This window comes from Ruditapes philippinarum, unplaced genomic scaffold, assembly GCF_026571515.1.
Source record: "Ruditapes philippinarum isolate M1 unplaced genomic scaffold, ASM2657151v2 ctg7969_1_1_1_1, whole genome shotgun sequence".
NCBI classification, from domain to species: Eukaryota; Metazoa; Mollusca; class Bivalvia; order Venerida; family Veneridae; genus Ruditapes; species Ruditapes philippinarum.
The window spans coordinates 20572-32448 of NW_026864635.1; positions in this window are offsets into that span (position 1 = coordinate 20572).

The window sequence follows — 11877 nt, forward strand, 5'->3', positions numbered from 1 at the left end:
ACATTTTAGCCATTAGGCCACCACTCCCCCTTATCATTATATCATCCATACTTTGTGATTCTTCAGGGTCAATCACATATTGCTACTTTAATGGCACATATGATGCAACCATGCAAAAAGCAAACGTTAGAATGAATGTAAAAATATGTTAAACAGTTTGTCCGAAACAAACGCATTCAGTCGTCATTTCGAAAATGACCATGATGGTTTTAGGCATAACATAACGTTTAAGGAGCAAGTTATAAATGTGGATTGAACAGAACGCCAATCACACCATCTCCTCTCATGCGCACCACTGTAACATTACAGTAGAATCCCTCCTTAAGACAAACTCAGATTTAAGACCACCCCGCTATTAAGAACATTTTCAATAATAACATGCTCCAGAATTAAGACAACCCCGGTTATCCACTTTTAAGACCGCCAGATTCAGTCCCATTTTTTATTTATTCTTTATTTGAAGTCACGATTGAGACCATTTATTTTAAAGTCAACACCAACCAAAATTACAGATTTGTTGCTATTATCTGCTTGAATGCTCTTAGGCATGACACTTTACAAGGTGTCAAAAACTGTTATTATAAGGTTAATGTATGAAATAAGGTGTTAAAATGTAAATTTTAGAGTTACTGTGGTTCAATGTTGCTTTCAGCACATTTATTTTACGAAGAATTAATTTCTTATTTGATAGGTGATGTACATTATAAAATGATTAAATTGGAAATCAGACCAAAGAGAATTAATATTAAATATTAATATTCCATTTCTTCATAAAAATGTTTTGCTCTCATCTGATTAAATAATATAACATATATTGTATTTGTAGGTTAATATTCATATTGTTGTATTGCTTATACAAAAAGACTAAAATAGACCATGGTCATAAAGTATGTTAGCAATGACAAGATTATCCACAATTAAGACCACCCGCAATTAACACCATTTTGATCCAGTCCCAATGGTGGTCTTAATTGGACGTTTTACTGTATACATCTGGTTTGCAGAGTGAAGAAAATGATTTATGAAAATGTTCTAAAATAGCTTTTTCGTGATTAAAAACGTTTTGATTTTGCTTATATCTAAGTCATGGCGGAAAATAATTAAGTTTAGCTAATGTTATAATGTCATTTGTAAAGTACATATCAAAATCTCGTTTTGTGCGCGTAAGATTAACTAACAAAAAGCGTAAATTATGTTTTATAAACTTAAAAGAAAAAACATGATGAACAAAATTTAATGACGACATTGGAATTTGTCACTACTTTGTGTGTATTTACAGGTGGTCAGTAATTGGCTAGGTCCGAAATTATATGCTAACTATTTTGGATATTCATAATTATTGATTTGAATATTATAAGTTTAAGAGTTTTTGCATAAAAAGCCGATATTATTTCTACAAGTCAATAAATATTAATATCCAAAATATTAGGGAAATATTTTCGACAGTAACTGGGTATTAACATAATAGTCATCTTACTGGTAAAATGTTCAGCAAGCCGGTGTGGACTTAAACAAATATATTGCTAATTAACGATGATGATTGATAATGATGATGTTGTTTTTGTTGTTGTTGTTGTTGTTGTTGTTGATGATGATGATGATGATGATGATGATGATGATGATGATGGTGATGATAATGATGATGATGATATATTATTAACGTTGATGAAGGTAATTAAAAACGACGATGATAATATTAGTTCACTGTGTCATAATACGGTCAGATATTTACTACCAAATTGCAGAAACGTAAATGGCACATTAAGACAGCCAACAAAAGCTTCTCCTTTCTGTTAGGCAAAAATGCTCATTTGTTACGTAAAACAGTATTCCTACACATTTGGTCGTCACATGTTTTATCGACTTGCATTTAATTGCATCATTTCTCTTATTTATCTTTTTATCTCACTGCATTGATGACAATCTCACTGCATTCGATGACGAATATTTACCTGGAAGTAAATACATTTTTAAAATCATATTCAGACTAAAATAGAGTTAGAAATTTTACTAGCATTACTTGTGTGGCCTGTTGACCAAACCAAATAAAATATACATTTATAATTAACTACACCGGGCATATTTATAAAGTATTTCTAAAGATAGCTCATATTTCCGATACAATTTACTCTCTTGGTGTTAGCAATACTTTTTTTATCTGACAATCGTTCACAACATTTGTGAAATAATGCGGATTGTGTCAAAATTTACCATTTACATGATAAAGAGATCCAAAATAAAATTAATTCATGAAATTGTAACCTTAATGGCATTTTTCAGCGATTCCAAAGATATACAAACGAAACATTTTCATCAAAACGTTTTAGTGCAACACTTGAACACTTAGAAAATATTATTTATTTGCAACAACAAAGTTTTCATATACAGTGTGTGGTAGGAGAGTTATCATGTATTCAATACGTCTTCCTGTTACAAAATTGTTACCTGAAAGGGCGATGCTCTTTAATTTTCGCACCTCGAAGAGGAATAACAGTTTTCTATACAAATAACTAATCTAATTATGCCCAAAAGAATAAACTCCTCTGCATTTGGATATTGGATGAAAACCTTGAAACTTAATGATGATACCATTTTAAAAAAGACATATAATTTACTTAAAAAAGATACAGATGATGGGGTAACATAAAATGGTAAAAAATGGGCGAATCATGTTAAATGTATATTAGATAACATAGGTATGTCAAATATATGGGTATATCATGATATCAGGATATAAGTGAAATAAATTTTCAATATATTAAATTAAGAATAATAGACAGGTATAAACAATCTTGATATGCTAATATTAATAATTCAATTAGATTGTCAACATTTAGTATATTTAAACATAATTTTGAACAAGAAAAATACCTTAATGTAATCAATAATAATGCACACGGAATATCACTTAGTAGGTTTAGATTATCAGCACATAATTTAGCGATAGAGACAGGAAGGCATAATAATACACCTAGGGAAGATAGAAAATGTCAAAATTGTTCCATGAATCAAATCGAAGATGAATACCATCTCATGTTAGTATGCCTACGTAAAAACATATTAAAACCATATTACTGCAGGTGGCCAACACTACAATAGTATAGCACGCTTTTTTTGTGCGTTAGAACATGACAGACAGACAGACATTTTATTTCAATCAAAAAGGCTTATAAGCCCATGATGACATAATACAGCATATTTACAAGATAACGAACAGTGCATATGTTAAAATAAAAACATTATCACAATATAATTATGACTTTACAGGAGAAGGTCATAATAACAACTTATTCGTTAGAACGTAGAACAATGCAAATATTAATTTATGTTTTTCTTACACTCACGTACTTCTTATCTGTTAAAATTATTGCATGAATTAAATGTTCTGTTCTAGAAATGTTTAGCTACCCAAAATAATATAATTTACCATGATATTAATCTTTGAAGTAGTGTCACAACAAACATGTTCACTACATTACATAAATCATTAAACTAAATTAGTTTATCTACATATCTTACCTCACTATTGAGCCAAGATACATAGATTATATTATATATAGATTCCTATTATGCTAATAATCCCATATTTAATCAGTCTTACCGAAACGAAACTGTAAGACCGATAGTATGGCATGCAAATAATATACATAATTATAAAACATATGTTAGACATGTGTTTGAGATATATACTTATGCGAATATCAATACATTTCTTATTAAGATGCTTATTACAATACAATATATATTACATATCTATTTTACTTATGACTATACACCTAAAATAACAATATCTATTTAATGATTTATTTGAAAACTTTTAATTGGTATATAGAACCGAATTTCAAATATTAAAGGCATTATAGATATATATTCCAAGGTTTCGAAGAGTGTTCTTATTTTCTGAATTTACAAGGTCAACCAATTTTCGCATACTAGGTCTTATCCAAAAGCGTCTATATCAATATACTTTTTTCTTATATAAATGTATTGTATTATTTAAACTTTTATATTAAACTAACATGCTTTGCATAATTTGTATTATGTTGTACATTGTAAATGTGTGTTACATGCCTTATAACACTTTGTACTATTTAAACATGCACGTTGTTTTTGTTTGTGATTTAATCTTATGTAGTGAAACATGTGTCAAGCTAGTCGTAATAGATAACATATAGTTACATGGTTAATCACCATAGAACTATATTGTCATTCTTTAGTTTTGAAATCTTCGAAAGGCTGACATAAATTGGTCGATTATCTCGAGATATAGTATTAATGTTTTTGTCTTTCGAACTGTTTTCATCAAGGTAATATGCTCCAGAATGAATCATATAAATTGTGTCAATAAGATCTGTATGGCTTAAAATAAATAAAGTAATAAATAAAATAATGTTTATAGCTGCAAAGCACATGATTTGACTGTATAAGAGGGATAAGAATTTTTGCAATGAAAAGGGAAACAACTCTCACAAAGCTAACATATACACTCTTGCACAGTTCTCGCCCTGATAATTGTGCACAGTGAATATGTTATTTACATATAATTACCAAATACACATTTTATTTTAATATGATTGGCAATCGTCATGTAATGAACTATTCTGTAAACATATATATTTCTAGGTTAGGAAATCACGTGTCTCCCTTTTACACTTTTGCACTTTTTGATGTAAATTGTCTATAATTTTGTTGTTACAATTTTAATGTCGAATAATTTTTGAAATTCAGCAAACACCACAAAATATGTTTCTATAGATACGGTATGACTGTTACAATTTGCATTCCAGTACGCAAAATATCTTATTCAAGCTTATTTTTTTCAAGTATAACCTAAGCTAATTAACATATCTTTTCTTTTACTATTTGCAAAATAAATGAATTTACATAAATTTAATAATACAGACTTTTCGTATGACTGGAGTAATTCTTCGAATTCAAACACACTAGAGAATTTTTTTATAATAATATCTTTTAATGAATTTAGTACGGATTTCCTGGTACAGATTACAAACGGGTATAAAATGAAATTCGTCTCCAATATTTTGTGTATTACACAGCTGACATGTGCGCTCATGTCGTTCAAGTCTAATTCCACCATATCCTTAAATTATGCGGAGGTATTCTGAGACGGTTTTATCGTTGTCTCGATTTCATAAACTTAATTTTATTTAAATAACATTCCAATTAAAATTTCTATACATTGTACGTATTTAACCAACGTTAATGTGGAAGCACTGGTCCTCCATTCCGAAAACCAACTATTTTAGTGTTAACTGTATTTATATTTAAGCCCCATAGATTACAGGTTTTATAAAAAGAGTTTAATCTTTGCTGTAAATCATCTTGCATTGTGAGTTACCAATTACTACCATATCATTAGCGGATTACAATATAACTATAAATATTTCAAATATATTCAATCCACAAACGACGGAGTTTTGTAAAACTAATTCAAGGTCTCCTAAAATAGTGCAAAACTTGGCGGGCGAATTATTTTGCCTTTGTCCTAGGCCTACCGATAAACTGAAAAAACTCTTTTTTTGTATTTCAATGTACATACTTAACAAATGAATGCATGCATTGAGTTCTACGTAACTTCTTAAGTAATGTGATGCCAAGATAATTGTTAACATTAGCTGATCGCCTTCTTAAGAAGCGGTATAATAAACTCTTTAGATCAAATTTCTGATAAATAACCTGCACCAAAAACTAAGTTAAATAGATCAGTGTTATGGCCTAATAAAATGTCAATGGAAGATATAAAGTATTCGTTCAACAAGTCATCACTTGGACAAGATGCTATGTTTCGGTTTAATCACTTCTTCCTCCCAAGATATAGGAATATTAAAGACATATTATGCCTCAGAAATCCATATTTATCAAATTCTCTAGAAATGTAAAACACATGTTTAATAATAATTTAATAATGGACTAAGAACATGACTGTAGGATATTTAACAGCTGAGGAAAGTAATGCTGAATGTACAGTAATGTGTCGTAAAGGTAGCGAAATGTAAACAAATAATATTTTGACTTCCATCACTATATATACCAATTGCCAGCAAAGCCAAAGATGCAAAGGTAGTTCATTTATATGGCAAATAAGTATTTTTTGTGGATACTGTAACAAGATATCAAATATTTAAAGTTTTTTTGAGAAATAAAAATGATAGCATTTCTGAGGCATAATGTGCCTTTAAGCTCTTCAAAAGTAGGATCACTAATATTAAAATAAATATGATCATTTGAAATATTTGCATCAACATGCGTTGTAGCCCTTATTTTTTCTAACATTCTGCATCAAACCAGTAACAATCAGAGTTTCCACCTTTTTCTAGTTTTCCTCTTAAACAGATGATCACTTACATCTTGTATAATCTCAGAAAACTTTAAAACAAAAATTTTAATGCCACTCATCAAAGAAGAGTTCTTAACCCTTTACCTCATATTTAGCGAAACAACGCACTTTCGACCCCCCCCCCCCTCTTTAAGGCCTCAAATAGTGAAAAAAATGTCCTATTTGGGCCCCAAACACATGTTTTCGTTTGAGAAATGTTGCTCAAAAAAGTGAGCACTTTATTGGCGCCGCCCCCATCCAAAAGATACATCCGTGGGCTGCCAGAAGGGGGATGTGCCCCCTTCTGTTTGGGTGGGTGAAGGGGGGCGAGTGAGAGGATAAAATTGACCCCAGGTCGATCATAAGGTAACGTGTAACCAACGCTGAAAAGCCTGTGACTCTATCTCAATTCCTTGAGAAATTGCAGCACTTTGTAATAATTTTTGATGGAAAAATTCGAGGCAAATTAGTGATTTTTGACAATTTTGAGACCTCCCCTCGTTGCCATGGTAACAGAAAATTTAAGACTGAGCATGTCCTTACAAAGGCAATGGTCTAGTCAACATTTGTGCCAAGTTTGATTAGTATTCAAGCATTTTTCATAGTTTCATAGCAGTTTGAACCTGTTACCGGAGGCTTTTCAATGAAAACGGCCATTTTTTCACAATATGCTAATGAGGGAAAGAGTTAAAAATATCGTTATAATCTGAAAAGAACATTCTTTCAATAATAGATAGTCAATTTGGCCTTCGTGGTCAATTCATACGCATCAAAACTCCAATCCGGTGTTAAATAGCCGATAAACACCGCTAAGACCGATATTATTTCTTAAACAATGCACTCGGAATTGATATCTATTTCCTTATCAAAATAAGTTTGTTTTGAATCGAAGATAATAACTCAAATGCTAAAAAACAATTGATCAAAAAAGAAAAAAGGCAAGTTTTGTCCGTTGTAAATTTGTATTTCCAATCGTACCCCTGCTACACGATTCAAAAGACAACCTAAAATAAGAAATAATATAAATACAAACATTGCATAAGAGATATTGGTTTAGTATCTGAGCGATATAAAGAGTTGGGTTAAATTGGGTCAATATCAGATGCACCATGTTCAAATGTGGTGTAACCCCAGAATAAACATTATGAACTGATAATATACAAAACAAACATTTTTTTTCCATATCTGACAATGCTTTTGGTACATTTAACTGTGTCTTACGGAAGCCCATCGAGGCCGTTTTGAGTTAGAAGTTAGAACTTAGATGTTAGATCTTAGAACTTAGATCTTAGAACTTAGGTCATAGTTCTTAGAACAAGAGGTTCCGTATAGGCGGGAAAACGCCATATTGAATGCAAGATAGACATAAAGATGTATGTGCGGTAAACTTCTTATTATATTTCTTTAATATATATTTTGTTTTTAAGAATTGCATAGATATAGCTATTATGTTAAAAGATTGGGTGATCTTATCTGTATAACTTAAAAAGCGTTGTGAAAAGCAACAAATTTCAATAGGAGGCAAATGAAGCTTTTTAGCCAAACCTTGCAACAAAAAAGACCTACGATGAGGGACACAAGCGTCAAAACTGATATATGTTGCCTGTCTTAGTGTGTAATTCCCCAACTTTGGAACAGTATTTAAAATTGTGTAATTGTCAGTTTGGTTGGTTTCGTAATGTGAACAAAAATAATTTGATTATTTTTCCAATTGCAGAATCTTCTTTATTCCTTTAAGGACGACGAAAATGGTGTCTACATGGGTATGGATGTTTTGAATTGGCTGTTATAACACCAGTATCTACCAGTATCTAGTGTTGTGATCATGGATTTAGCTGTCATTCTCAGAGGGGCACATTTAACAAGATTAGAACTAATTACAAATTACTTATTGATAGTTTATTTTACAAGGCTAACAATCATGGCCGACGCAAAACACGTACACCTATAAGGACAAAGTAAGGGACCCCATTATTGTAGTAATCCTGAGGAGTGTCAAGTGTTTAGGTTTCGATCGATGTTGCACAAATTAGAGACTGACTACCGGTTGCAATGTCTAGGGATTCTGTAATGAGGCTAATGCAACAAATCGATCCCGAAGGAACTAAGAAACGCCAAGCCACTGATCATCTCAGCGAAGATATGTCTCAAAAGGTCATTACATTGTGTGGCATGTAAATTGTTACGAAATGTTAAAGCCATATGGATTCTGCATTCACGGAGCGATCGACGGGTATAGTCGACGCATTTTATGCCTCGAAGTATCAAACAGCAACAAATCGCCCGCAACGATAGCGTCATACTTCATTAACACATTAAACGAATTAGGCATTTTACAGAAATGTTTGTTCATCGTTCTGGTTTAATTTCAAGTTCAAATGTATGTTTTGAATATATGAAGGATTAAGAAACGCTATATTTTCTTAATCTTTTAACAAAACGTTTAAAATACGTATTTTGTTAACTCTTTATTTTCTATGTTTTATTTCATCTGAGCCATGCTTAAAAACAAACATCGTACACTTTACAGCTTTGGTTTGGAGTTTCTTCAATATAAGGGAAATTTGTTAGAACTAGATTTTATTGGATTTTACCATAAAATTAGAATTTCTTGACCTTTTTGTCTCATGGTATCCCTGAGATCAAAGGAACTTCTTTTTGCTATAAATAGTTGATGTAGACCTACATATATCATTGGTCTTTACCATAAATATTACTTAAACAGAGCTGTAGGTATTAATTATTTATTGAGTGTGCACGGGGGTATGCCATTGACAAGTTCTTGTCGAGATTATGATATTCTTTTTTAAGATAAATGAGATAAGTGTCTTGTATCATGTTTTGCAGTTTACTGTAACTTGAATAAAGTTTTATGTATTGAGAACGGAGTTATCTTTCCTTCTTTTAGCTCTTTCAAAACCGACTTTTTTAAGTTCTAATAAATAAGTTCTAATGTCTAAGTTCTAATGTCTAAGTTCTAATTACTAAGTTCTAATGTCTAAGTTCTAATAACTAAGTTCTAATGTCTAAGTTCTAATGATAAGTTATAATGTCTATGTTCTAAGAACTAAGTTCTAAGTTCTAAGATAGACTTATGCCCCTTTGTCACCTTAGGGAATTGTAGCAAATGGCAATTGTTTTCAATACCATATAAGACAAATGCTTGTCTTTTAATATACTTATACTTATGTCATGATAACCCCAATCAGTAACAAACCGCTGATAATTTCATCAAATATTAATACAGAAGTGCAGTTCGTTAAAATTAAGGCAATGATTATCTTATAAGTGGTCAAAATGATCTTGACCTAGTAGAAATGGAAACACGGAAGGACTGTTCGCTGATGCAAAGTGCACATACATATAATTTGAAATGTAAAATAAACACAGAATTTGGTCGGACAATTTATTGAAGGACGTTCCCTATAAACAGTTATCTTGAAACAGTTCAATAGGTTTTTTCAACAATATTCCTGGCATCATTTAGCACAAAAGATATTATTATTAGACACACAGGTTGAAGGGTCTGAAATTAATAAAGCTTATGTAAAAATTACAATATATAAATAACAATAAAATCAATATATTAATTAATAAATATTATGATTTATTATTAATAATTATGAATGCCAACACGAAACCAAAGTGCATGTTCATTGTAAGTCATTGTAAAAATGTTCCACGATCATCTGTAAAAATTCAAGGTTCGTTAATGGCTGTCAAAAACTTTCCGTTATTCGACGAGAACACTCGAACAAGTTTCTCGGTTACAATGAGGCCCTTTAAGTGATCCATAAAGTTCTGCCATATCTTTATGTCTTCTTGATCAACACGATGACCACAGTTATGCCCACCATAGATTCCAGGTACAAAATGCATTATATCAGGTCTTCCGCAAGGTATTTCAAAATTCTTTTGGGTTTAGCTTGTCATGTGGAGTTCTGCTTGGATCAAATCCATAAACAATATCTTATACATTCCATGTGTACACGATTTGTTATATCCAAACATTGAAATCAATAAGCTCCTTGAAGATACGAAGTAATCCCTACCAGGATTCTAAACGCTGATTTGCTACACTCTTTCCATACATAAAACTGTTCAACCCTGCTACGCTTTATGTGCCGTTAAAGCAGAAAAAATGTTGAAGCAATGCTAGCGTTGAATTTTCAGCTCCTCTAATGTCTCTGCGTAGTATGACACTATCATTGCCGGCGAGTTGTCGCTGTTTTATACTGTTTGAGCCATAAAATGAGTCGACTGTACAGGTCGCTCCGAGGATGCAGAATCAACATGGCTTTAACTTATCGTAACCATTTAGTTGATCAGTTCTAGTCTTGTTAAACGGCCCTTCCGAGAATGACAGCTTAATCTGTGATTACAACACTTGTAACTTGTGTATTAACAAACAGCCTAATTCCAAACCTCCATGCTAATTTAGAGTCCATTTTAATAATCCGGAAAAGGGATAAAGAAGATTCTGCAACAGGAAAAATAATCAAATTATTTTAATACACATTAGAAAACCCACATTTTTTAATTATTATAAACTATTAGAAGCACAATTTCAAATACTGTTTCAAATTTGATAATTGGGGAATACATAAATACAGTCAACAGAAATATCAGTTTTAAAGCTTGTGTCCCTCATCAAAGATTTTTTTGGTAGCCAGGTTCGGTTAAAATAGCTAGAACTGGGTAAAATAGCTACTTATGGAGTTGATTTGTCCCAGCTTGTTGAAGATAGATTGATCGACCTTTGTCTCCTGTTGTTTTTACCCGGTCCTTATATATAATATATAATAACTTAATCTTTTAACGTTCTAGCTATTCTTTAAATTAAAAAAAATAGAATTAAAGAAATATAATAAAAAGTTTATCTCACTTACATCTTCTTGTCTATCTTGCAGTAAATATGGCGTTTTCCCGCATATACGGAACCTCTTGTTCTAAGAACTAAGATCTAAGTTCTAAGATCTAAGTTCTAAGATCTAACATCTAAGTTCTAACTTCTAACTCAAAACGGCCTCAATGGGCTTCCGTAGTGTCTTTAGTTCTAAGCCCATTCCCATTACACCATATACTAACAAGGAAAGCCGCAGGTGACTTTATATCACATTAAAATTATCGATTATTGGTGTTTTCATTACTCATATTCAGTTTTAATTGCTCAGCATGATCAAAACTTGTGATAGTATCTCTACCGATTGCAACAGTACTAACAAAAGTGTAACACTTTGTGTTTACTGCGTAACCACGATCGATGAAGACCTCGCGTAAACACAGATTTTTGTTACTTCGGCGACCTGTACACCTAAAGTATAAGAGTGATAAGAAAAGTTTTACCTTGGTTCGATAGATAAATTATTAGACTACATATTGCATAATTTCTTTTTTTTTCATTCTGTATCGTTTGAAAAAACTGCGAGGAGAAAACTCAGATTGAGCATAGACACATTCTTGTGGGAGTTGTTACCCTTGTTGTGTATATGGATGTAATGGGAATGGACTTAGAATTCATTTTCGACTTAGAATAAATA